General features: G+C 34.4%; 40 non-coding genes across 40 annotated transcripts; all 40 read left to right on the forward strand.

Annotated features, from left to right (window-relative positions):
* Positions 1-584: 584 nt before the first annotated feature.
* trnal-caa (transfer RNA leucine (anticodon CAA)) lies at positions 585-696 on the forward strand. Its single transcript has 2 exons — positions 585-622; positions 651-696. It is a non-coding gene; the product is annotated as a tRNA-Leu (tRNA).
* A 350-nt stretch (positions 697-1,046) lies between these two features.
* Positions 1,047-1,158, forward strand: trnal-caa (transfer RNA leucine (anticodon CAA)). The gene is made up of 2 exons: positions 1,047-1,084; positions 1,113-1,158. It is a non-coding gene; the product is annotated as a tRNA-Leu (tRNA).
* A 347-nt stretch (positions 1,159-1,505) lies between these two features.
* trnal-caa (transfer RNA leucine (anticodon CAA)) lies at positions 1,506-1,617 on the forward strand. Its single transcript has 2 exons — positions 1,506-1,543; positions 1,572-1,617. It is a non-coding gene; the product is annotated as a tRNA-Leu (tRNA).
* Positions 1,618-2,047: 430 nt separating this feature from the next.
* On the forward strand, positions 2,048-2,159 carry trnal-caa (transfer RNA leucine (anticodon CAA)). Its single transcript has 2 exons — positions 2,048-2,085; positions 2,114-2,159. It is a non-coding gene; the product is annotated as a tRNA-Leu (tRNA).
* A 978-nt stretch (positions 2,160-3,137) lies between these two features.
* trnal-caa (transfer RNA leucine (anticodon CAA)) lies at positions 3,138-3,249 on the forward strand. The gene is made up of 2 exons: positions 3,138-3,175; positions 3,204-3,249. It is a non-coding gene; the product is annotated as a tRNA-Leu (tRNA).
* Positions 3,250-3,596: 347 nt separating this feature from the next.
* On the forward strand, positions 3,597-3,708 carry trnal-caa (transfer RNA leucine (anticodon CAA)). Its single transcript has 2 exons — positions 3,597-3,634; positions 3,663-3,708. It is a non-coding gene; the product is annotated as a tRNA-Leu (tRNA).
* Positions 3,709-4,138: 430 nt separating this feature from the next.
* On the forward strand, positions 4,139-4,250 carry trnal-caa (transfer RNA leucine (anticodon CAA)). The gene is made up of 2 exons: positions 4,139-4,176; positions 4,205-4,250. It is a non-coding gene; the product is annotated as a tRNA-Leu (tRNA).
* A 718-nt stretch (positions 4,251-4,968) lies between these two features.
* trnal-caa (transfer RNA leucine (anticodon CAA)) lies at positions 4,969-5,080 on the forward strand. Its single transcript has 2 exons — positions 4,969-5,006; positions 5,035-5,080. It is a non-coding gene; the product is annotated as a tRNA-Leu (tRNA).
* Positions 5,081-5,430: 350 nt separating this feature from the next.
* On the forward strand, positions 5,431-5,542 carry trnal-caa (transfer RNA leucine (anticodon CAA)). Its single transcript has 2 exons — positions 5,431-5,468; positions 5,497-5,542. It is a non-coding gene; the product is annotated as a tRNA-Leu (tRNA).
* A 347-nt stretch (positions 5,543-5,889) lies between these two features.
* On the forward strand, positions 5,890-6,001 carry trnal-caa (transfer RNA leucine (anticodon CAA)). Its single transcript has 2 exons — positions 5,890-5,927; positions 5,956-6,001. It is a non-coding gene; the product is annotated as a tRNA-Leu (tRNA).
* A 431-nt stretch (positions 6,002-6,432) lies between these two features.
* trnal-caa (transfer RNA leucine (anticodon CAA)) lies at positions 6,433-6,544 on the forward strand. The gene is made up of 2 exons: positions 6,433-6,470; positions 6,499-6,544. It is a non-coding gene; the product is annotated as a tRNA-Leu (tRNA).
* A 515-nt stretch (positions 6,545-7,059) lies between these two features.
* Positions 7,060-7,171, forward strand: trnal-caa (transfer RNA leucine (anticodon CAA)). Its single transcript has 2 exons — positions 7,060-7,097; positions 7,126-7,171. It is a non-coding gene; the product is annotated as a tRNA-Leu (tRNA).
* A 516-nt stretch (positions 7,172-7,687) lies between these two features.
* On the forward strand, positions 7,688-7,799 carry trnal-caa (transfer RNA leucine (anticodon CAA)). The gene is made up of 2 exons: positions 7,688-7,725; positions 7,754-7,799. It is a non-coding gene; the product is annotated as a tRNA-Leu (tRNA).
* Positions 7,800-8,149: 350 nt separating this feature from the next.
* On the forward strand, positions 8,150-8,261 carry trnal-caa (transfer RNA leucine (anticodon CAA)). Its single transcript has 2 exons — positions 8,150-8,187; positions 8,216-8,261. It is a non-coding gene; the product is annotated as a tRNA-Leu (tRNA).
* Positions 8,262-8,608: 347 nt separating this feature from the next.
* trnal-caa (transfer RNA leucine (anticodon CAA)) lies at positions 8,609-8,720 on the forward strand. Its single transcript has 2 exons — positions 8,609-8,646; positions 8,675-8,720. It is a non-coding gene; the product is annotated as a tRNA-Leu (tRNA).
* A 431-nt stretch (positions 8,721-9,151) lies between these two features.
* trnal-caa (transfer RNA leucine (anticodon CAA)) lies at positions 9,152-9,263 on the forward strand. The gene is made up of 2 exons: positions 9,152-9,189; positions 9,218-9,263. It is a non-coding gene; the product is annotated as a tRNA-Leu (tRNA).
* A 516-nt stretch (positions 9,264-9,779) lies between these two features.
* Positions 9,780-9,891, forward strand: trnal-caa (transfer RNA leucine (anticodon CAA)). The gene is made up of 2 exons: positions 9,780-9,817; positions 9,846-9,891. It is a non-coding gene; the product is annotated as a tRNA-Leu (tRNA).
* Positions 9,892-10,241: 350 nt separating this feature from the next.
* trnal-caa (transfer RNA leucine (anticodon CAA)) lies at positions 10,242-10,353 on the forward strand. The gene is made up of 2 exons: positions 10,242-10,279; positions 10,308-10,353. It is a non-coding gene; the product is annotated as a tRNA-Leu (tRNA).
* Positions 10,354-11,246: 893 nt separating this feature from the next.
* trnal-caa (transfer RNA leucine (anticodon CAA)) lies at positions 11,247-11,358 on the forward strand. The gene is made up of 2 exons: positions 11,247-11,284; positions 11,313-11,358. It is a non-coding gene; the product is annotated as a tRNA-Leu (tRNA).
* Positions 11,359-11,874: 516 nt separating this feature from the next.
* trnal-caa (transfer RNA leucine (anticodon CAA)) lies at positions 11,875-11,986 on the forward strand. Its single transcript has 2 exons — positions 11,875-11,912; positions 11,941-11,986. It is a non-coding gene; the product is annotated as a tRNA-Leu (tRNA).
* Positions 11,987-12,335: 349 nt separating this feature from the next.
* On the forward strand, positions 12,336-12,447 carry trnal-caa (transfer RNA leucine (anticodon CAA)). Its single transcript has 2 exons — positions 12,336-12,373; positions 12,402-12,447. It is a non-coding gene; the product is annotated as a tRNA-Leu (tRNA).
* A 347-nt stretch (positions 12,448-12,794) lies between these two features.
* trnal-caa (transfer RNA leucine (anticodon CAA)) lies at positions 12,795-12,906 on the forward strand. The gene is made up of 2 exons: positions 12,795-12,832; positions 12,861-12,906. It is a non-coding gene; the product is annotated as a tRNA-Leu (tRNA).
* Positions 12,907-13,337: 431 nt separating this feature from the next.
* On the forward strand, positions 13,338-13,449 carry trnal-caa (transfer RNA leucine (anticodon CAA)). The gene is made up of 2 exons: positions 13,338-13,375; positions 13,404-13,449. It is a non-coding gene; the product is annotated as a tRNA-Leu (tRNA).
* Positions 13,450-13,799: 350 nt separating this feature from the next.
* Positions 13,800-13,911, forward strand: trnal-caa (transfer RNA leucine (anticodon CAA)). The gene is made up of 2 exons: positions 13,800-13,837; positions 13,866-13,911. It is a non-coding gene; the product is annotated as a tRNA-Leu (tRNA).
* A 346-nt stretch (positions 13,912-14,257) lies between these two features.
* On the forward strand, positions 14,258-14,369 carry trnal-caa (transfer RNA leucine (anticodon CAA)). The gene is made up of 2 exons: positions 14,258-14,295; positions 14,324-14,369. It is a non-coding gene; the product is annotated as a tRNA-Leu (tRNA).
* Positions 14,370-14,799: 430 nt separating this feature from the next.
* On the forward strand, positions 14,800-14,911 carry trnal-caa (transfer RNA leucine (anticodon CAA)). The gene is made up of 2 exons: positions 14,800-14,837; positions 14,866-14,911. It is a non-coding gene; the product is annotated as a tRNA-Leu (tRNA).
* A 516-nt stretch (positions 14,912-15,427) lies between these two features.
* On the forward strand, positions 15,428-15,539 carry trnal-caa (transfer RNA leucine (anticodon CAA)). Its single transcript has 2 exons — positions 15,428-15,465; positions 15,494-15,539. It is a non-coding gene; the product is annotated as a tRNA-Leu (tRNA).
* A 350-nt stretch (positions 15,540-15,889) lies between these two features.
* On the forward strand, positions 15,890-16,001 carry trnal-caa (transfer RNA leucine (anticodon CAA)). Its single transcript has 2 exons — positions 15,890-15,927; positions 15,956-16,001. It is a non-coding gene; the product is annotated as a tRNA-Leu (tRNA).
* A 347-nt stretch (positions 16,002-16,348) lies between these two features.
* Positions 16,349-16,460, forward strand: trnal-caa (transfer RNA leucine (anticodon CAA)). Its single transcript has 2 exons — positions 16,349-16,386; positions 16,415-16,460. It is a non-coding gene; the product is annotated as a tRNA-Leu (tRNA).
* Positions 16,461-16,890: 430 nt separating this feature from the next.
* trnal-caa (transfer RNA leucine (anticodon CAA)) lies at positions 16,891-17,002 on the forward strand. Its single transcript has 2 exons — positions 16,891-16,928; positions 16,957-17,002. It is a non-coding gene; the product is annotated as a tRNA-Leu (tRNA).
* A 349-nt stretch (positions 17,003-17,351) lies between these two features.
* trnal-caa (transfer RNA leucine (anticodon CAA)) lies at positions 17,352-17,463 on the forward strand. Its single transcript has 2 exons — positions 17,352-17,389; positions 17,418-17,463. It is a non-coding gene; the product is annotated as a tRNA-Leu (tRNA).
* A 347-nt stretch (positions 17,464-17,810) lies between these two features.
* trnal-caa (transfer RNA leucine (anticodon CAA)) lies at positions 17,811-17,922 on the forward strand. The gene is made up of 2 exons: positions 17,811-17,848; positions 17,877-17,922. It is a non-coding gene; the product is annotated as a tRNA-Leu (tRNA).
* A 431-nt stretch (positions 17,923-18,353) lies between these two features.
* Positions 18,354-18,465, forward strand: trnal-caa (transfer RNA leucine (anticodon CAA)). Its single transcript has 2 exons — positions 18,354-18,391; positions 18,420-18,465. It is a non-coding gene; the product is annotated as a tRNA-Leu (tRNA).
* A 349-nt stretch (positions 18,466-18,814) lies between these two features.
* Positions 18,815-18,926, forward strand: trnal-caa (transfer RNA leucine (anticodon CAA)). The gene is made up of 2 exons: positions 18,815-18,852; positions 18,881-18,926. It is a non-coding gene; the product is annotated as a tRNA-Leu (tRNA).
* Positions 18,927-19,357: 431 nt separating this feature from the next.
* trnal-caa (transfer RNA leucine (anticodon CAA)) lies at positions 19,358-19,469 on the forward strand. The gene is made up of 2 exons: positions 19,358-19,395; positions 19,424-19,469. It is a non-coding gene; the product is annotated as a tRNA-Leu (tRNA).
* Positions 19,470-20,023: 554 nt separating this feature from the next.
* Positions 20,024-20,135, forward strand: trnal-caa (transfer RNA leucine (anticodon CAA)). Its single transcript has 2 exons — positions 20,024-20,061; positions 20,090-20,135. It is a non-coding gene; the product is annotated as a tRNA-Leu (tRNA).
* A 350-nt stretch (positions 20,136-20,485) lies between these two features.
* On the forward strand, positions 20,486-20,597 carry trnal-caa (transfer RNA leucine (anticodon CAA)). The gene is made up of 2 exons: positions 20,486-20,523; positions 20,552-20,597. It is a non-coding gene; the product is annotated as a tRNA-Leu (tRNA).
* Positions 20,598-20,943: 346 nt separating this feature from the next.
* Positions 20,944-21,055, forward strand: trnal-caa (transfer RNA leucine (anticodon CAA)). Its single transcript has 2 exons — positions 20,944-20,981; positions 21,010-21,055. It is a non-coding gene; the product is annotated as a tRNA-Leu (tRNA).
* A 431-nt stretch (positions 21,056-21,486) lies between these two features.
* trnal-caa (transfer RNA leucine (anticodon CAA)) lies at positions 21,487-21,598 on the forward strand. Its single transcript has 2 exons — positions 21,487-21,524; positions 21,553-21,598. It is a non-coding gene; the product is annotated as a tRNA-Leu (tRNA).
* A 349-nt stretch (positions 21,599-21,947) lies between these two features.
* trnal-caa (transfer RNA leucine (anticodon CAA)) lies at positions 21,948-22,059 on the forward strand. Its single transcript has 2 exons — positions 21,948-21,985; positions 22,014-22,059. It is a non-coding gene; the product is annotated as a tRNA-Leu (tRNA).
* Positions 22,060-22,299: the final 240 nt, after the last annotated feature.

Raw genomic sequence — 22,299 nt, forward strand, 5'->3', positions numbered from 1 at the left:
TTGGAGGCGAGGGTTCAAATCCCTCTTCTGACACAACTTTTGCCTTAAAAAGTAGCTCTTTGTCAATACCGAAAAATTCTCCAAATGGTGAAAGGAAAACACATGAACATTAATTAATCCTTTGATAGATGCCATAGTTTGAGAACAGACAACACATGAAATGCGAATAATCGTTCGATACATGTCATCATATGCCTAGTTTAGAATTCAAAAAGTTACTCAAAATCCATAAAAAAATGTTTTTTACTATATCTTTCATTAGCTTTAAAAAAAAAATGTTTATTTTTCTTTGTATCTTAAGATCGGCATGTTTCCATCAGACATATCAGACGTTATGTTACAGAATCGCGAAAACATATGAATTTTAAGGATTCATCGTTCGATACATGTCATCATATGCCTAGTTTAGAATTCAAAAAGTTACTCAAAAATCATAAAAAATGTTTATTACTATATCTTTCATTAGCTTTAAAAAAAAAATGTTTATTTTTCTTTGTATCTTAAGATCGGCATGTTTCCATCAGACATATCAGACGTTATGTTACAGAATCGCGAAAACATATGAATTTTAAGGATTTATAATTGTCAGGATGGCCGAGTGGTCTAAGGCGCCAGACTCAAGGTGAGAGTCCTTCCTAGTTACTGGGGTGTTCTGGTCTCCGATTGGAGGCGAGGGTTCAAATCCCTCTTCTGACACAACTTTTGCCTTAAAAAAGAGTAGCTCTTTGTCAAATCCGAAAAGTTCTCCAAATGGTGAAAGGAAAACACATGAACAGTGATTAATCGATTGATAGATGCCATAGTTTGAGAACAGACAACATATGAAACGCGAATAATCGTTCGATACATGTCATCATATGCCTAGTTTAGAATTCAAAAAGTTACTCAAAATCCATAAAAAAATGTTTTTTACTATATCTTTCATTAGCTTTAAAAAATTTTTTTTTATTTTTCTTTGTATCTTAAGATCGGCATGTTTCCATCAGACATATCAGACGTTATGTTACAGAATCGCGAAAACATATGAATTTTAAGGATTTATAATTGTCAGGATGGCCGAGTGGTCTAAGGCGCCAGACTCAAGGTGAGAGTCCTTCCTAGTTACTGGGGTGTTCTGGTCTCCGATTGGAGGCGAGGGTTCAAATCCCTCTTCTGACACAACTTTTGCCTTAAAAAGTAGCTCTTTGTCAATACCGAAAAATTCTCCAAATGGTGAAAGGAAAACACACGAACATTAATTAATCCTTTGATAGATGCCATAGTTTGAGAACAGACAACACATGAAACGCGAATAATCGTTCGATACATGTCATCATATGCCTAGTTTAGAATTCAAAAAGTTACTCAAAATCCATAAAAAAATGTTTTTTACTATATCTTTCATTAGCTTTAAAAAAAAATGGTTTATTTTTCTTTGTATCTTAAGATCGGCATGTTTCCATCAGACATATCAGACGTTATGTTACAGAATCGCGAAAACATATGAATTTTAAGGATTTATAATTGTCAGGATGGCCGAGTGGTCTAAGGCGCCAGACTCAAGGTGAGAGTCCTTCCTAGTTACTGGGGTGTTCTGGTCTCCGATTGGAGGCGAGGGTTCAAATCCCTCTTCTGACACAACTTTTGCCTTAAAAAGTAGCTCTTTGTCAATACCGAAAAATTCTCCAAATGGTGAAAGTTACTCAAAATCCATAAAAAAATGTTTTTTATTATATCTTTCATTAGCTTTTAACATTTTTTGTTTATTTTTCTTTGTATCTTAAGATCGGCATGTTTCCATCAGACATATCAGACGTTATGTTACAGAATCGCGAAAACATATGAATTTTAAGGATTCATCGTTCGATACACGTCATCATATGCCTAGTTTAGAATTCAAAAAGTTACTCAAAATCCATAAAAAAATGTTTTTTACTATATCTTTCATTAGCTTTAAAAAAAAATGTTTATTTTTCTTTGTATCTTAAGATCGGCATGTTTCCATCAGACATATCAGACGTTATGTTACAGAATCGAGAAAACATATGAATTTTAAGGATTTATAATTGTCAGGATGGCCGAGTGGTCTAAGGCGCCAGACTCAAGGTGAGAGTCCTTCCTAGTTACTGGGGTGTTCTGGTCTCCGATTGGAGGCGAGGGTTCAAATCCCTCTTCTGACACAACTTTTGCCTTAAAAAAGAGTAGCTCTTTGTCAAATCCGAAAAGTTCTCCAAATGGTGAAAGGAAAACACATGAACAGTGATTAATCGATTGATAGATGCCATAGTTTGAGAACAGACAACATATGAAACGCGAATAATCGTTCGATACATGTCATCATATGCCTAGTTTAGAATTCAAAAAGTTACTCAAAATCCATTAAAAAATGTTTATTTTTCTTTGTATCTTAAGATCGGCATGTTTCCATCAGACATATCAGACGTTATGTTACAGAATCGCGAAAACATATGAATTTTAAGGATTCATCGTTCGATACATGTCATCATATGCCTAGTTTAGAATTCAAAAAGTTACTCAAAATCCATAAAAAAATGTTTTTTACTATATCTTTCATTAGCTTTAAAAAAAAAATGTTTATTTTTCTTTGTATCTTAAGATCGGCATGTTTCCATCAGACATATCAGACGTTATGTTACAGAATCGCGAAAACATATGAATTTTAAGGATTTATAATTGTCAGGGTGGCCGAGTGGTCTAAGGCGCCAGACTCAAGGTGAGAGTCCTTCCTAGTTACTGGGGTGTTCTGGTCTCCGATTGGAGGCGAGGGTTCAAATCCCTCTTCTGACACAACTTTTGCCTTAAAAAAGAGTAGCTCTTTGTCAAATCCGAAAAGTTCTCCAAATGGTGAAAGGAAAACACATGAACAGTGATTAATCGATTGATAGATGCCATAGTTTGAGAACAGACAACATATGAAACGCGAATAATCGTTCGATACATGTCATCATATGCCTAGTTTAGAATTCAAAAAGTTACTCAAAATCCATAAAAAAATGTTTTTTACTATATCTTTCATTAGCTTTAAAAAAAAATGTTTTATTTTTCTTTGTATCTTAAGATCGGCATGTTTCCATCAGACATATCAGACGTTATGTTACAGAATCGCGAAAACATATGAATTTTAAGGATTTATAATTGTCAGGATGGCCGAGTGGTCTAAGGCGCCAGACTCAAGGTGAGAGTCCTTCCTAGTTACTGGGGTGTTCTGGTCTCCGATTGGAGGCGAGGGTTCAAATCCCTCTTCTGACACAACTTTTGCCTTAAAAAGTAGCTCTTTGTCAAATCCGAAAAATTCTCCAAATGGTGAAAGGAAAACACATGAACATTAATTAATCCTTTGATAGATGCCATAGTTTGAGAACAGACAACACATGAAACGCGAATAATCGTTCGATACATGTCATCATATGCCTAGTTTAGAATTCAAAAAGTTACTCAAAATCCATAAAAAAATGTTTTTTACTATATCTTTCATTAGCTTTAAAAAAAAATTGTTTATTTTTCTTTGTATCTTAAGATCGGCATGTTTCCATCAGACATATCAGACGTTATGTTACAGAATCGCGAAAACATATGAATTTTAAGGATTTATAATTGTCAGGATGGCCGAGTGGTCTAAGGCGCCAGACTCAAGGTGAGAGTCCTTCCTAGTTACTGGGGTGTTCTGGTCTCCGATTGGAGGCGAGGGTTCAAATCCCTCTTCTGACACAACTTTTGCCTTAAAAAGTAGCTCTTTGTCAATACCGAAAAATTCTCCAAATGGTGAAAGTTACTCAAAATCCATAAAAAAATGTTTTTTATTATATCTTTCATTAGCTTTTAACATTTTTTGTTTATTTTTCTTTGTATCTTAAGATCGGCATGTTTCCATCAGACATATCAGACGTTATGTTACAGAATCGCGAAAACATATGAATTTTAAGGATTCATCGTTCGATACACGTCATCATATGCCTAGTTTAGAATTCAAAAAGTTACTCAAAATCCATAAAAAAATGTTTTTTACTATATCTTTCATTAGCTTTAAAAAAAAATGTTTATTTTTCTTTGTATCTTAAGATCGGCATGTTTCCATCAGACATATCAGACGTTATGTTACAGAATCGAGAAAACATATGAATTTTAAGGATTTAGAATTGTCAGGATGGCCGAGTGGTCTAAGGCGCCAGACTCAAGGTGAGAGTCCTTCCTAGTTACTGGGGTGTTCTGGTCTCCGATTGGAGGCGAGGGTTCAAATCCCTCTTCTGACACAACTTTTGCCTTAAAAAAGAGTAGCTCTTTGTCAAATCCGAAAAGTTCTCCAAATGGTGAAAGGAAAACACATGAACAGTGATTAATCGATTGATAGATGCCATAGTTTGAGAACAGAACATATGAAACGCGAATAATCGTTCGATACATGTCATCATATGCCTAGTTTAGAATTCAAAAAGTTACTCAAAATCCATTAAAAAATGTTTATTTTTCTTTGTATCTTAAGATCGGCATGTTTCCATCAGACATATCAGACGTTATGTTACAGAATCGCGAAAACATATGAATTTTAAGGATTCATCGTTCGATACATGTCATCATATGCCTAGTTTAGAATTCAAAAAGTTACTCAAAATCCATAAAAAATGTTTTTTACTATATCTTTCATTAGCTTTAAAAAAAAAATGTTTATTTTTCTTTGTATCTTAAGATCGGCATGTTTCCATCAGACATATCAGACGTTATGTTACAGAATCGCGAAAACATATGAATTTTAAGGATTCATCGTTCGATACATGTCATCATATGCCTAGTTTAGAATTCAAAAAGTTACTCAAAATCCATAAAAAAATGTTTATTACTATATCTTTCATTAGCTTTAAAAAAAAAATGTTTATTTTTCTTTGTATCTTAAGATCGGCATGTTTCCATCAGACATATCAGACGTTATGTTACAGAATCGCGAAAACATATGAATTTTAAGGATTTATAATTGTCAGGATGGCCGAGTGGTCTAAGGCGCCAGACTCAAGGTGAGAGTCCTTCCTAGTTACTGGGGTGTTCTGGTCTCCGATTGGAGGCGAGGGTTCAAATCCCTCTTCTGACACAACTTTTGCCTTAAAAAAGAGTAGCTCTTTGTCAAATCCGAAAAGTTCTCCAAATGGTGAAAGGAAAACACATGAACAGTGATTAATCGATTGATAGATGCCATAGTTTGAGAACAGACAACATATGAAACGCGAATAATCGTTCGATACATGTCATCATATGCCTAGTTTAGAATTCAAAAAGTTACTCAAAATCCATAAAAAAATGTTTTTTACTATATCTTTCATTAGCTTTAAAAAAATTTTTTTTATTTTTCTTTGTATCTTAAGATCGGCATGTTTCCATCAGACATATCAGACGTTATGTTACAGAATCGCGAAAACATATGAATTTTAAGGATTTATAATTGTCAGGATGGCCGAGTGGTCTAAGGCGCCAGACTCAAGGTGAGAGTCCTTCCTAGTTACTGGGGTGTTCTGGTCTCCGATTGGAGGCGAGGGTTCAAATCCCTCTTCTGACACAACTTTTGCCTTAAAAAGTAGCTCTTTGTCAATACCGAAAAATTCTCCAAATGGTGAAAGGAAAACACATGAACATTAATTAATCCTTTGATAGATGCCATAGTTTGAGAACAGACAACACATGAAACGCGAATAATCGTTCGATACATGTCATCATATGCCTAGTTTAGAATTCAAAAAGTTACTCAAAATCCATAAAAAAATGTTTTTTACTATATCTTTCATTAGCTTTAAAAAAAAATTGTTTATTTTTCTTTGTATCTTAAGATCGGCATGTTTCCATCAGACATATCAGACGTTATGTTACAGAATCGCGAAAACATATGAATTTTAAGGATTTATAATTGTCAGGATGGCCGAGTGGTCTAAGGCGCCAGACTCAAGGTGAGAGTCCTTCCTAGTTACTGGGGTGTTCTGGTCTCCGATTGGAGGCGAGGGTTCAAATCCCTCTTCTGACACAACTTTTGCCTTAAAAAGTAGCTCTTTGTCAATACCGAAAAATTCTCCAAATGGTGAAAGTTACTCAAAATCCATAAAAAAATGTTTTTTATTATATCTTTCATTAGCTTTTAACATTTTTTGTTTATTTTTCTTTGTATCTTAAGATCGGCATGTTTCCATCAGACATATCAGACGTTATGTTACAGAATCGCGAAAACATATGAATTTTAAGGATTCATCGTTCGATACACGTCATCATATGCCTAGTTTAGAATTCAAAAAGTTACTCAAAATCCATAAAAAAATGTTTTTTACTATATCTTTCATTAGCTTTAAAAAAAAAATGTTTATTTTTCTTTGTATCTTAAGATCGGCATGTTTCCATCAGACATATCAGACGTTATGTTACAGAATCGAGAAAACATATGAATTTTAAGGATTTATAATTGTCAGGATGGCCGAGTGGTCTAAGGCGCCAGACTCAAGGTGAGAGTCCTTCCTAGTTACTGGGGTGTTCTGGTCTCCGATTGGAGGCGAGGGTTCAAATCCCTCTTCTGACACAACTTTTGCCTTAAAAAAGAGTAGCTCTTTGTCAAATCCGAAAAGTTCTCCAAATGGTGAAAGGAAAACACATGAACAGTGATTAATCGATTGATAGATGCCATAGTTTGAGAACAGACAACATATGAAACGCGAATAATCGTTCGATACATGTCATCATATGCCTAGTTTAGAATTCAAAAAGTTACTCAAAATCCATTAAAAAATGTTTATTTTTCTTTGTATCTTAAGATCGGCATGTTTCCATCAGACATATCAGACGTTATGTTACAGAATCGCGAAAACATATGAATTTTAAGGATTCATCGTTCGATACATGTCATCATATGCCTAGTTTAGAATTCAAAAAGTTACTCAAAATCCATAAAAAAATGTTTTTTACTATATCTTTCATTAGCTTTAAAAAAAAATGTTTATTTTTCTTTGTATCTTAAGATCGGCATGTTTCCATCAGACATATCAGACGTTATGTTACAGAATCGCGAAAACATATGAATTTTAAGGATTTATAATTGTCAGGATGGCCGAGTGGTCTAAGGCGCCAGACTCAAGGTGAGAGTCCTTCCTAGTTACTGGGGTGTTCTGGTCTCCGATTGGAGGCGAGGGTTCAAATCCCTCTTCTGACACAACTTTTGCCTTAAAAAAGAGTAGCTCTTTGTCAAATCCGAAAAGTTCTCCAAATGGTGAAAGGAAAACACATGAACAGTGATTAATCGATTGATAGATGCCATAGTTTGAGAACAGACAACATATGAAACGCGAATAATCGTTCGATACATGTCATCATATGCCTAGTTTAGAATTCAAAAAGTTACTCAAAATCCATTAAAAAATGTTTATTTTTCTTTGTATCTTAAGATCGGCATGTTTCCATCAGACATATCAGACGTTATGTTACAGAATCGCGAAAACATATGAATTTTAAGGATTCATCGTTCGATACATGTCATCATATGCCTAGTTTAGAATTCAAAAAGTTACTCAAAATCCATAAAAAAATGTTTTTTACTATATCTTTCATTAGCTTTAAAAAAAAAATGTTTATTTTTCTTTGTATCTTAAGATCGGCATGTTTCCATCAGACATATCAGACGTTATGTTACAGAATCGCGAAAACATATGAATTTTAAGGATTTATAATTGTCAGGATGGCCGAGTGGTCTAAGGCGCCAGACTCAAGGTGAGAGTCCTTCCTAGTTACTGGGGTGTTCTGGTCTCCGATTGGAGGCGAGGGTTCAAATCCCTCTTCTGACACAACTTTTGCCTTAAAAAAGAGTAGCTCTTTGTCAAATCCGAAAAGTTCTCCAAATGGTGAAAGGAAAACACATGAACAGTGATTAATCGATTGATAGATGCCATAGTTTGAGAACAGACAACATATGAAACGCGAATAATCGTTCGATACATGTCATCATATGCCTAGTTTAGAATTCAAAAAGTTACTCAAAATCCATAAAAAAATGTTTTTTACTATATCTTTCATTAGCTTTAAAAAAAATTTTTTTATTTTTCTTTGTATCTTAAGATCGGCATGTTTCCATCAGACATATCAGACGTTATGTTACAGAATCGCGAAAACATATGAATTTTAAGGATTTATAATTGTCAGGATGGCCGAGTGGTCTAAGGCGCCAGACTCAAGGTGAGAGTCCTTCCTAGTTACTGGGGTGTTCTGGTCTCCGATTGGAGGCGAGGGTTCAAATCCCTCTTCTGACACAACTTTTGCCTTAAAAAGTAGCTCTTTGTCAATACCGAAAAATTCTCCAAATGGTGAAAGGAAAACACATGAACATTAATTAATCCTTTGATAGATGCCATAGTTTGAGAACAGACAACACATGAAACGCGAATAATCGTTCGATACATGTCATCATATGCCTAGTTTAGAATTCAAAAAGTTACTCAAAATCCATAAAAAAATGTTTTTTACTATATCTTTCATTAGCTTTAAAAAAAAATTGTTTATTTTTCTTTGTATCTTAAGATCGGCATGTTTCCATCAGACATATCAGACGTTATGTTACAGAATCGCGAAAACATATGAATTTTAAGGATTTATAATTGTCAGGATGGCCGAGTGGTCTAAGGCGCCAGACTCAAGGTGAGAGTCCTTCCTAGTTACTGGGGTGTTCTGGTCTCCGATTGGAGGCGAGGGTTCAAATCCCTCTTCTGACACAACTTTTGCCTTAAAAAGTAGCTCTTTGTCAATACCGAAAAATTCTCCAAATGGTGAAAGTTACTCAAAATCCATAAAAAAATGTTTTTTATTATATCTTTCATTAGCTTTTAACATTTTTTGTTTATTTTTCTTTGTATCTTAAGATCGGCATGTTTCCATCAGACATATCAGACGTTATGTTACAGAATCGCGAAAACATATGAATTTTAAGGATTCATCGTTCGATACACGTCATCATATGCCTAGTTTAGAATTCAAAAAGTTACTCAAAATCCATAAAAAAATGTTTTTTACTATATCTTTCATTAGCTTTAAAAAAAAAATGTTTATTTTTCTTTGTATCTTAAGATCGGCATGTTTCCATCAGACATATCAGACGTTATGTTACAGAATCGAGAAAACATATGAATTTTAAGGATTTATAATTGTCAGGATGGCCGAGTGGTCTAAGGCGCCAGACTCAAGGTGAGAGTCCTTCCTAGTTACTGGGGTGTTCTGGTCTCCGATTGGAGGCGAGGGTTCAAATCCCTCTTCTGACACAACTTTTGCCTTAAAAAAGAGTAGCTCTTTGTCAAATCCGAAAAGTTCTCCAAATGGTGAAAGGAAAACACATGAACAGTGATTAATCGATTGATAGATGCCATAGTTTGAGAACAGACAACATATGAAACGCGAATAATCGTTCGATACATGTCATCATATGCCTAGTTTAGAATTCAAAAAGTTACTCAAAATCCATTAAAAAATGTTTATTTTTCTTTGTATCTTAAGATCGGCATGTTTCCATCAGACATATCAGACGTTATGTTACAGAATCGCGAAAACATATGAATTTTAAGGATTCATCGTTCGATACATGTCATCATATGCCTAGTTTAGAATTCAAAAAGTTACTCAAAATCCATAAAAAAATGTTTTTTACTATATCTTTCATTAGCTTTAAAAAAAAAATGTTTATTTTTCTTTGTATCTTAAGATCGGCATGTTTCCATCAGACATATCAGACGTTATGTTACAGAATCGCGAAAACATATGAATTTTAAGGATTTATAATTGTCAGGATGGCCGAGTGGTCTAAGGCGCCAGACTCAAGGTGAGAGTCCTTCCTAGTTACTGGGGTGTTCTGGTCTCCGATTGGAGGCGAGGGTTCAAATCCCTCTTCTGACACAACTTTTGCCTTAAAAAAGAGTAGCTCTTTGTCAAATCCGAAAAGTTCTCCAAATGGTGAAAGGAAAACACATGAACAGTGATTAATCGATTGATAGATGCCATAGTTTGAGAACAGACAACATATGAAACGCGAATAATCGTTCGATACATGTCATCATATGCCTAGTTTAGAATTCAAAAAGTTACTCAAAATCCATAAAAAAATGTTTTTTACTATATCTTTCATTAGCTTTAAAAAAAAATTTTTTATTTTTCTTTGTATCTTAAGATCGGCATGTTTCCATCAGACATATCAGACGTTATGTTACAGAATCGCGAAAACATATGAATTTTAAGGATTTATAATTGTCAGGATGGCCGAGTGGTCTAAGGCGCCAGACTCAAGGTGAGAGTCCTTCCTAGTTACTGGGGTGTTCTGGTCTCCGATTGGAGGCGAGGGTTCAAATCCCTCTTCTGACACAACTTTTGCCTTAAAAAGTAGCTCTTTGTCAATACCGAAAAATTCTCCAAATGGTGAAAGGAAAACACATGAACATTAATTAATCCTTTGATAGATGCCATAGTTTGAGAACAGACAACACATGAAACGCGAATAATCGTTCGATACATGTCATCATATGCCTAGTTTAGAATTCAAAAAGTTACTCAAAATCCATAAAAAAATGTTTTTTACTATATCTTTCATTAGCTTTAAAAAAAATTGTTTATTTTTCTTTGTATCTTAAGATCGGCATGTTTCCATCAGACATATCAGACGTTATGTTACAGAATCGCGAAAACATATGAATTTTAAGGATTTATAATTGTCAGGATGGCCGAGTGGTCTAAGGCGCCAGACTCAAGGTGAGAGTCCTTCCTAGTTACTGGGGTGTTCTGGTCTCCGATTGGAGGCGAGGGTTCAAATCAATCCCTCTTCTGACACAACTTTTGCCTTAAAAAGTAGCTCTTTGTCAATACCGAAAAATTCTCCAAATGGTGAAAGTTACTCAAAATCCATAAAAAAATGTTTTTTATTATATCTTTCATTAGCTTTTAACATTTTTTGTTTATTTTTCTTTGTATCTTAAGATCGGCATGTTTCCATCAGACATATCAGACGTTATGTTACAGAATCGCGAAAACATATGAATTTTAAGGATTCATCGTTCGATACACGTCATCATATGCCTAGTTTAGAATTCAAAAAGTTACTCAAAATCCATAAAAAAATGTTTTTTACTATATCTTTCATTAGCTTTAAAAAAAAAATGTTTATTTTTCTTTGTATCTTAAGATCGGCATGTTTCCATCAGACATATCAGACGTTATGTTACAGAATCGAGAAAACATATGAATTTTAAGGATTTATAATTGTCAGGATGGCCGAGTGGTCTAAGGCGCCAGACTCAAGGTGAGAGTCCTTCCTAGTTACTGGGGTGTTCTGGTCTCCGATTGGAGGCGAGGGTTCAAATCCCTCTTCTGACACAACTTTTGCCTTAAAAAAGAGTAGCTCTTTGTCAAATCCGAAAAGTTCTCCAAATGGTGAAAGGAAAACACATGAACAGTGATTAATCGATTGATAGATGCCATAGTTTGAGAACAGACAACATATGAAACGCGAATAATCGTTCGATACATGTCATCATATGCCTAGTTTAGAATTCAAAAAGTTACTCAAAATCCATTAAAAAATGTTTATTTTTCTTTGTATCTTAAGATCGGCATGTTTCCATCAGACATATCAGACGTTATGTTACAGAATCGCGAAAACATATGAATTTTAAGGATTCATCGTTCGATACATGTCATCATATGCCTAGTTTAGAATTCAAAAAGTTACTCAAAATCCATAAAAAAATGTTTTTTACTATATCTTTCATTAGCTTTAAAAAAAAAATGTTTATTTTTCTTTGTATCTTAAGATCGGCATGTTTCCATCAGACATATCAGACGTTATGTTACAGAATCGCGAAAACATATGAATTTTAAGGATTTATAATTGTCAGGATGGCCGAGTGGTCTAAGGCGCCAGACTCAAGGTGAGAGTCCTTCCTAGTTACTGGGGTGTTCTGGTCTCCGATTGGAGGCGAGGGTTCAAATCCCTCTTCTGACACAACTTTTGCCTTAAAAAAGAGTAGCTCTTTGTCAAATCCGAAAAGTTCTCCAAATGGTGAAAGGAAAACACATGAACAGTGATTAATCGATTGATAGATGCCATAGTTTGAGAACAGACAACATATGAAACGCGAATAATCGTTCGATACATGTCATCATATGCCTAGTTTAGAATTCAAAAAGTTACTCAAAATCCATAAAAAAATGTTTTTTACTATATCTTTCATTAGCTTTAAAAAAAATTTTTTATTTTTCTTTGTATCTTAAGATCGGCATGTTTCCATCAGACATATCAGACGTTATGTTACAGAATCTTGAAAACATATGAATTTTAAGGATTTATAATTGTCAGGATGGCCGAGTGGTCTAAGGCGCCAGACTCAAGGTGAGAGTCCTTCCTAGTTACTGGGGTGTTCTGGTCTCCGATTGGAGGCGAGGGTTCAAATCCCTCTTCTGACACAACTTTTGCCTTAAAAAGTAGCTCTTTGTCAATACCGAAAAATTCTCCAAATGGTGAAAGGAAAACACATGAACATTAATTAATCCTTTGATAGATGCCATAGTTTGAGAACAGACAACACATGAAATGCGAATAATCGTTCGATACATGTCATCATATGCCTAGTTTAGAATTCAAAAAGTTACTCAAAATCCATAAAAAAATGTTTTTTACTATATCTTTCATTAGCTTTAAAAAAAAATTGTTTATTTTTCTTTGTATCTTAAGATCGGCATGTTTCCATCAGACATATCAGACGTTATGTTACAGAATCGCGAAAACATATGAATTTTAAGGATTTATAATTGTCAGGATGGCCGAGTGGTCTAAGGCGCCAGACTCAAGGTGAGAGTCCTTCCTAGTTACTGGGGTGTTCTGGTCTCCGATTGGAGGCGAGGGTTCAAATCCCTCTTCTGACACAACTTTTGCCTTAAAAAGTAGCTCTTTGTCAATACCGAAAAATTCTCCAAATGGTGAAAGTTACTCAAAATCCATAAAAAAATGTTTTTTATTATATCTTTCATTAGCTTTTAACATTTTTTGTTTATTTTTCTTTGTATCTTAAGATCGGCATGTTTCCATCAGACATATCAGACGTTATGTTACAGAATCGCGAAAACATATGAATTTTAAGGATTCATCGTTCGATACACGTCATCATATGCCTAGTTTAGAATTCAAAAAGTTACTCAAAATCCATAAAAAAATGTTTTTTACTATATCTTTCATTAGCTTTAAAAAAAAAATGTTTATTTTTCTTTGTATCTTAAGATCGGCATGTTTCCATCAGACATATCAGACGTTATGTTACAGAATCGAGAAAACATATGAATTTTAAGGATTTATAATTGTCAGGATGGCCGAGTGGTCTAAGGCGCCAGACTCAAGGTGAGAGTCCTTCCTAGTTACTGGGGTGTTCTGGTCTCCGATTGGAGGCGAGGGTTCAAATCCCTCTTCTGACACAACTTTTGCCTTAAAAAAGAGTAGCTCTTTGTCAAATCCGAAAAGTTCTCCAAATGGTGAAAGGAAAACACATGAACAGTGATTAATCGATTGATAGATGCCATAGTTTGAGAACAGACAACATATGAAACGCGAATAATCGTTCGATACATGTCATCATATGCCTAGTTTAGAATTCAAAAAGTTACTCAAAATCCATAAAAAAATGTTTTTTACTATATCTTTCATTAGCTTTAAAAAAATTTTTTTTATTTTTCTTTGTATCTTAAGATCGGCATGTTTCCATCAGACATATCAGACGTTATGTTACAGAATCGAGAAAACATATGAATTTTAAGGATTTATAATTGTCAGGATGGCCGAGTGGTCTAAGGCGCCAGACTCAAGGTGAGAGTCCTTCCTAGTTACTGGGGTGTTCTGGTCTCCGATTGGAGGCGAGGGTTCAAATCCCTCTTCTGACACAACTTTTGCCTTAAAAAGTAGCTCTTTGTCAATACCGAAAAATTCTCCAAATGGTGAAAGGAAAACACATGAACATTAATTAATCCTTTGATAGATGCCATAGTTTGAGAACAGACAACACATGAAACGCGAATAATCGTTCGATACATGTCATCATATGCCTAGTTTAGAATTCAAAAAGTTACTCAAAATCCATAAAAAAATGTTTTTTACTATATCTTTCATTAGATTTAAAAAAAAATTGTTTATTTTTCTTGTATCTTAAGATCGGCATGTTTCCATCAGACATATCAGACGTTATGTTACAGAATCGCGAAAACATATGAATTTTAAGGATTTATAATTGTCAGGATGGCCGAGTGGTCTAAGGCGCCAGACTCAAGGTGAGAGTCCTTCCTAGTTACTGGGGTGTTCTGGTCTCCGATTGGAGGCGAGGGTTCAAATCCCTCTTCTGACACAACTTTTGCCTTAAAAAGTAGCTCTTTGTCAATACCGAAAAATTCTCCAAATGGTGAAAGTTACTCAAAATCCATAAAAAAATGTTTTTTATTATATCTTTCATTAGCTTTTAACATTTTTTGTTTATTTTTCTTTGTATCTTAAGATCGGCAGGTTTCCATCAGACATATCAGACGTTATGTTACAGAATCGCGAAAACATATGAATTTTAAGGATTCATCGTTCGATACACGTCATCATATGCCTAGTTTAGAATTCAAAAGTTACTCAAAATCCATAAAAAAATGTTTTTTACTATATCTTTCATTAGCTTTAAAAAAAAAATGTTTATTTTTCTTTGTATCTTAAGATCGGCATGTTTCCATCAGACATATCAGACGTTATGTTACAGAATCGAGAAAACATATGAATTTTAAGGATTTATAATTGTCAGGATGGCCGAGTGGTCTAAGGCGCCAGACTCAAGGTGAGAGTCCTTCCTAGTTACTGGGGTGTTCTGGTCTCCGATTGGAGGCGAGGGTTCAAATCCCTCTTCTGACACAACTTTTGCCTTAAAAAAGAGTAGCTCTTTGTCAAATCCGAAAAGTTCTCCAAATGGTGAAAGGAAAACACATGAACAGTGATTAATCGATTGATAGATGCCATAGTTTGAGAACAGACAACATATGAAACGCGAATAATCGTTCGATACATGTCATCATATGCCTAGTTTAGAATTCAAAAAGTTACTCAAAATCCATTAAAAAATGTTTATTTTTCTTTGTATCTTAAGATCGGCATGTTTCCATCAGACATATCAGACGTTATGTTACAGAATCGCGAAAACATATGAATTTTAAGGATTCATCGTTCGATACATGTCATCATATGCCTAGTTTAGAATTCAAAAAGTTACTCAAAATCCATAAAAAAATGTTTTTTACTATATCTTTCATTAGCTTTAAAAAAAAAATGTTTATTTTTCTTTGTATCTTAAGATCGGCATGTTTCCATCAGACATATCAGACGTTATGTTACAGAATCGCGAAAACATATGAATTTTAAGGATTTATAATTGTCAGGATGGCCGAGTGGTCTAAGGCGCCAGACTCAAGGTGAGAGTCCTTCCTAGTTACTGGGGTGTTCTGGTCTCCGATTGGAGGCGAGGGTTCAAATCCCTCTTCTGACACAACTTTTGCCTTAAAAAAGAGTAGCTCTTTGTCAAATCCGAAAAGTTCTCCAAATGGTGAAAGGAAAACACATGAACAGTGATTAATCGATTGATAGATGCCATAGTTTGAGAACAGACAACATATGAAACGCGAATAATCGTTCGATACATGTCATCATATGCCTAGTTTAGAATTCAAAAAGTTACTCAAAATCCATAAAAAAATGTTTTTTACTATATCTTTCATTAGCTTTAAAAAAAAATTTTTTATTTTTCTTTGTATCTTAAGATCGGCATGTTTCCATCAGACATATCAGACGTTATGTTACAGAATCGTGAAAACATATGAATTTTAAGGATTTATAATTGTCAGGATGGCCGAGTGGTCTAAGGCGCCAGACTCAAGGTGAGAGTCCTTCCTAGTTACTGGGGTGTTCTGGTCTCCGATTGGAGGCGAGGGTTCAAATCCCTCTTCTGACACAACTTTTGCCTTAAAAAGTAGCTCTTTGTCAATACCGAAAAATTCTCCAAATGGTGAAAGGAAAACACATGAACATTAATTAATCCTTTGATAGATGCCATAGTTTGAGAACAGACAACACATGAAACGCGAATAATCGTTCGATACATGTCATCATATGCCTAGTTTAGAATTCAAAAAGTTACTCAAAATCCATAAAAAAATGTTTTTTACTATATCTTTCATTAGCTTTAAAAAAAAATTGTTTATTTTTCTTTGTATCTTAAGATCGGCATGTTTCCATCAGACATATCAGACGTTATGTTACAGAATCGCGAAAACATATGAATTTTAAGGATTTATAATTGTCAGGATGGCCGAGTGGTCTAAGGCGCCAGACTCAAGGTGAGAGTCCTTCCTAGTTACTGGGGTGTTCTGGTCTCCGATTGGAGGCGAGGGTTCAAATCCCTCTTCTGACACAACTTTTGCCTTAAAAAGTAGCTCTTTGTCAATACCGAAAAATTCTCCAAATGGTGAAAGTTACTCAAAATCCATAAAAAAATGTTTTTTATTATATCTTTCATTAGCTTTTAACATTTTTTGTTTATTTTTCTTTGTATCTTAAGATCGGCATGTTTCCATCAGACATATCAGACGTTATGTTACAGAATCGCGAAAACATATGAATTTTAAGGATTCATCGTTCGATACACGTCATCATATGCCTAGTTTAGAATTCAAAAAGTTACTCAAAATCCATAAAAAAATGTTTTTTACTATATCTTTCATTAGCTTTAAAAAAAAATGTTTATTTTTCTTTGTATCTTAAGATCGGCATGTTTCCATCAGACATATCAGACGTTATGTTACAGAATCGAGAAAACATATGAATTTTAAGGATTTATAATTGTCAGGATGGCCGAGTGGTCTAAGGCGCCAGACTCAAGGTGAGAGTCCTTCCTAGTTACTGGGGTGTTCTGGTCTCCGATTGGAGGCGAGGGTTCAAATCCCTCTTCTGACACAACTTTTGCCTTAAAAAAGAGTAGCTCTTTGTCAAATCCGAAAAGTTCTCCAAATGGTGAAAGGAAAACACATGAACAGTGATTAATCGATTGATAGATGCCATAGTTTGAGAACAGACAACATATGAAACGCGAATAATCGTTCGATACATGTCATCATATGCCTAGTTTAGAATTCAAAAAGTTACTCAAAATCCATAAAAAAATGTTTTTACTATATCTTTCATTAGCTTTAAAAAAAAATTTTTTATTTTTCTTTGTATCTTAAGATCGGCATGTTTCCATCAGACATATCAGACGTTATGTTACAGAATCGCGAAAACATATGAATTTTAAGGATTTATAATTGTCAGGATGGCCGAGTGGTCTAAGGCGCCAGACTCAAGGTGAGAGTCCTTCCTAGTTACTGGGGTGTTCTGGTCTCCGATTGGAGGCGAGGGTTCAAATCCCTCTTCTGACACAACTTTTGCCTTAAAAAGTAGCTCTTTGTCAATACCGAAAAATTCTCCAAATGGTGAAAGGAAAACACATGAACATTAATTAATCCTTTGATAGATGCCATAGTTTGAGAACAGACAACACATGAAACGCGAATAATCGTTCGATACATGTCATCATATGCCTAGTTTAGAATTCAAAAAGTTACTCAAAATCCATAAAAAAATGTTTTTTACTATATCTTTCATTAGCTTTAAAAAAAAATTGTTTATTTTTCTTTGTATCTTAAGATCGGCATGTTTCCATCAGACATATCAGACGTTATGTTACAGAATCGCGAAAACATATGAATTTTAAGGATTTATAATTGTCAGGATGGCCGAGTGGTCTAAGGCGCCAGACTCAAGGTGAGAGTCCTTCCTAGTTACTGGGGTGTTCTGGTCTCCGATTGGAGGCGAGGGTTCAAATCCCTCTTCTGACACAACTTTTGCCTTAAAAAGTAGCTCTTTGTCAATACCGAAAAATTCTCCAAATGGTGAAAGTTACTCAAAATCCATAAAAAAATGTTTTTTATTATATCTTTCATTAGCTTTTAACATTTTTTGTTTATTTTTCTTTGTATCTTAAGATCGGCATGTTTCCATCAGACATATCAGACGTTATGTTACAGAATCGCGAAAACATATGAATTTTAAGGATTCATCGTTCGATACACGTCATCATATGCCTAGTTTAGAATTCAAAAAGTTACTCAAAATCCATAAAAAAATGTTTTTTACTATATCTTTCATTAGCTTTAAAAAAAAAATGTTTATTTTTCTTTGTATCTTAAGATCGGCATGTTTCCATCAGACATATCAGACGTTATGTTACAGAATCGAGAAAACATATGAATTTTAAGGATTTATAATTGTCAGGATGGCCGAGTGGTCTAAGGCGCCAGACTCAAGGTGAGAGTCCTTCCTAGTTACTGGGGTGTTCTGGTCTCCGATTGGAGGCGAGGGTTCAAATCCCTCTTCTGACGCAACTTTTGCCTTAAAAAAGAGTAGCTCTTTGTCAAATCCGAAAAGTTCTCCAAATGGTGAAAGGAAAACACATGAACAGTGATTAATCGATTGATAGATGCCATAGTTTGAGAACAGACAACATATGAAACGCGAATAATCGTTCGATACATGTCATCATATGCCTAGTTTAGAATTCAAAAAGTTACTAAAAATCCATAAAAAAATGTTTTTACTATATCTTTCATTAGCTTTAAAAAAAAATTGTTTATTTTTCTTTGTATCTTAAGATCGGCATGTTTCCATCAGACATATCAGACGTTATGTTACAGAATCGCGAAAACATATGAATTTTAAGGATTTATAATTGTCAGGATGGCCGAGTGGTCTAAGGCGCCAGACTCAAGGTGAGAGTCCTTCCTAGTTACTGGGGTGTTCTGGTCTCCGATTGGAGGCGAGGGTTCAAATCCCTCTTCTGACACAACTTTTGCCTTAAAAAGTAGCTCTTTGTCAATACCGAAAAATTCTCCAAATGGTGAAAGTTACTCAAAATCCATAAAAAAATGTTTTTTATTATATCTTTCATTAGCTTTTAACATTTTTTGTTTATTTTTCTTTGTATCTTAAGATCGGCATGTTTCCATCAGACATATCAGACGTTATGTTACAGAATCGCGAAAACATATGAATTTTAAGGATTCATCGTTCGATACACGTCATCATATGCCTAGTTTAGAATTCAAAAAGTTACTCAAAATCCATAAAAAAATGTTTTTTACTATATCTTTCATTAGCTTTAAAAAAAAAATGTTTATTTTTCTTTGTATCTTAAGATCGGCATGTTTCCATCAGACATATCAGACGTTATGTTACAGAATCGAGAAAACATATGAATTTTAAGGATTTATAATTGTCAGGATGGCCGAGTGGTCTAAGGCGCCAGACTCAAGGTGAGAGTCCTTCCTAGTTACTGGGGTGTTCTGGTCTCCGATTGGAGGCGAGGGTTCAAATCCCTCTTCTGACACAACTTTTGCCTTAAAAAAGAGTAGCTCTTTGTCAAATCCGAAAAGTTCTCCAAATGGTGAAAGGAAAACACATGAACAGTGATTAATCGATTGATAGATGCCATAGTTTGAGAACAGACAACATATGAAACGCGAATAATCGTTCGATACATGTCATCATATGCCTAGTTTAGAATTCAAAAAGTTACTCAAAATCCATAAAAAAATGTTTTTACTATATCTTTCATTAGCTTTAAAAAAAAAATTTTTATTTTCTTTGTATCTTAAGATCGGCATGTTTCCATCAGACATATCAGACGTTATGTTACAGAATCGCGAAAACATATGAATTTTAAGGATTCATCGTTCGATACATGTCATCATATGCCTAGTTTAGAATTCAAAAAGTTACTCAAAATCCATAAAAAAATGTTTTTTACTATATCTTTCATTAGCTTTAAAAAAAAAAATGTTTATTTTTCTTTGTATCTTAAGATCGGCATGTTTCCATCAGACATATCAGACGTTATGTTACAGAATCGCGAAAACATATGAATTTTAAGGATTTATAAGTGTCAGGATGGCCGAGTGGTCTAAGGCGCCAGACTCAAGGTGAGAGTCCTTCCTAGTTACTGGGGTGTTCTGGTCTCCGATTGGAGGCGAGGGTTCAAATCCCTCTTCTGACACAACTTTTGCCTTAAAAAAGAGTAGCTCTTTGTCAAATCCGAAAAGTTCTCCAAATGGTGAAAGGAAAACACATGAACAGTGATTAATCGATTGATAGATGCCATAGTTTGAGAACAGACAACATATGAAACGCGAATAATCGTTCGATACATGTCATCATATGCCTAGTTTAGAATTCAAAAAGTTACTCAAAATCCATAAAAAAATGTTTTTTACTATATCTTTCATTAGCTTTAAAAAATTTTTTTTTATTTTTCTTTGTATCTTAAGATCGGCATGTTTCCATCAGACATATCAGACGTTATGTTACAGAATCGTGAAAACATATGAATTTTAAGGATTTATAATTGTCAGGATGGCCGAGTGGTCTAAGGCGCCAGACTCAAGGTGAGAGTCCTTCCTAGTTACTGGGGTGTTCTGGTCTCCGATTGGAGGCGAGGGTTCAAATCCCTCTTCTGACACAACTTTTGCCTTAAAAAGTAGCTCTTTGTCAATACCGAAAAATTCTCCAAATGGTGAAAGGAAAACACATGAACATTAATTAATCCTTTGATAGATGCCATAGTTTGAGAACAGACAACACATGAAACGCGAATAATCGTTCGATACATGTCATCATATGCCTAGTTTAGAATTCAAAAAGTTACTCAAAATCCATAAAAAAATGTTTTTTACTATATCTTTCATTAGCTTTAAAAAAAAATTGTTTATTTTTCTTGTATCTTAAGATCGGCATGTTTCCATCAGACATATCAGACGTTATGTTACAGAATCGCGAAAACATATGAATTTTAAGGATTTATAATTGTCAGGATGGCCGAGTGGTCTAAGGCGCCAGACTCAAGGTGAGAGTCCTTCCTAGTTACTGGGGTGTTCTGGTCTCCGATTGGAGGCGAGGGTTCAAATCCCTCTTCTGACACAACTTTTGCCTTAAAAAGTAGCTCTTTGTCAATACCGAAAAATTCTCCAAATGGTGAAAGTTACTCAAAATCCATAAAAAAATGTTTTTTATTATATCTTTCATTAGCTTTTAACATTTTTTGTTTATTTTTCTTTGTATCTTAAGATCGGCATGTTTCCATCAGACATATCAGACGTTATGTTACAGAATCGCGAAAACATATGAATTTTAAGGATTCATCGTTCGATACACGTCATCATATGCCTAGTTTAGAATTCAAAAAGTTACTCAAAATCCATAAAAAAATGTTTTTTACTATATCTTTCATTAGCTTTAAAAAAAAAATGTTTATTTTTCTTTGTATCTTAAGATCGGCATGTTTCCATCAGACATATCAGACGTTATGTTACAGAATCGAGAAAACATATGAATTTTAAGGATTTATAATTGTCAGGATGGCCGAGTGGTCTAAGGCGCCAGACTCAAGGTGAGAGTCCTTCCTAGTTACTGGGGTGTTCTGGTCTCCGATTGGAGGCGAGGGTTCAAATCCCTCTTCTGACACAACTTTTGCCTTAAAAAAGAGTAGCTCTTTGTCAAATCCGAAAAGTTCTCCAAATGGTGAAAGGAAAACACATGAACAGTGATTAATCGATTGATAGATGCCATAGTTTGAGAACAGACAACATATGAAACGCGAATAATCGTTCGATACATGTCATCATATGCCTAGTTTAGAATTCAAAAAGTTACTCAAAATCCATAAAAAAATGTTTTTACTATATCTTTCATTAGCTTTAAAAAAAAAAAATTTATTTTTCTTTGTATCTTAAGATCGGCATGTTTCCATCAGACATATCAGACGTTATGTTACAGAATCGCGAAAACATATGAATTTTAAGGATTTATAATTGTCAGGATGGCCGAGTGGTCTAAGGCGCCAGACTCAAGGTGAGAGTCCTTCCTAGTTACTGGGGTGTTCTGGTCTCCGATTGGAGGCGAGGGTTCAAATCCCTCTTCTGACACAACTTTTGCCTTAAAAAGTAGCTCTTTGTCAATACCGAAAAATTCTCCAAATGGTGAAAGGAAAACACATGAACATTAATTAATCCTTTGATAGATGCCATAGTTTGAGAACAGACAACACATGAAACGCGAATAATCGTTCGATACATGTCATCATATGCCTAGTTTAGAATTCAAAAAGTTACTCAAAATCCATAAAAAAATGTTTTTTACTATATCTTTCATTAGCTTTAAAAAAA

This window comes from Oncorhynchus kisutch, unplaced genomic scaffold (genome assembly GCF_002021735.2).
Source record: "Oncorhynchus kisutch isolate 150728-3 unplaced genomic scaffold, Okis_V2 scaffold1547, whole genome shotgun sequence".
In the NCBI taxonomy this organism is placed as follows: Eukaryota; Metazoa; Chordata; class Actinopteri; order Salmoniformes; family Salmonidae; genus Oncorhynchus; species Oncorhynchus kisutch.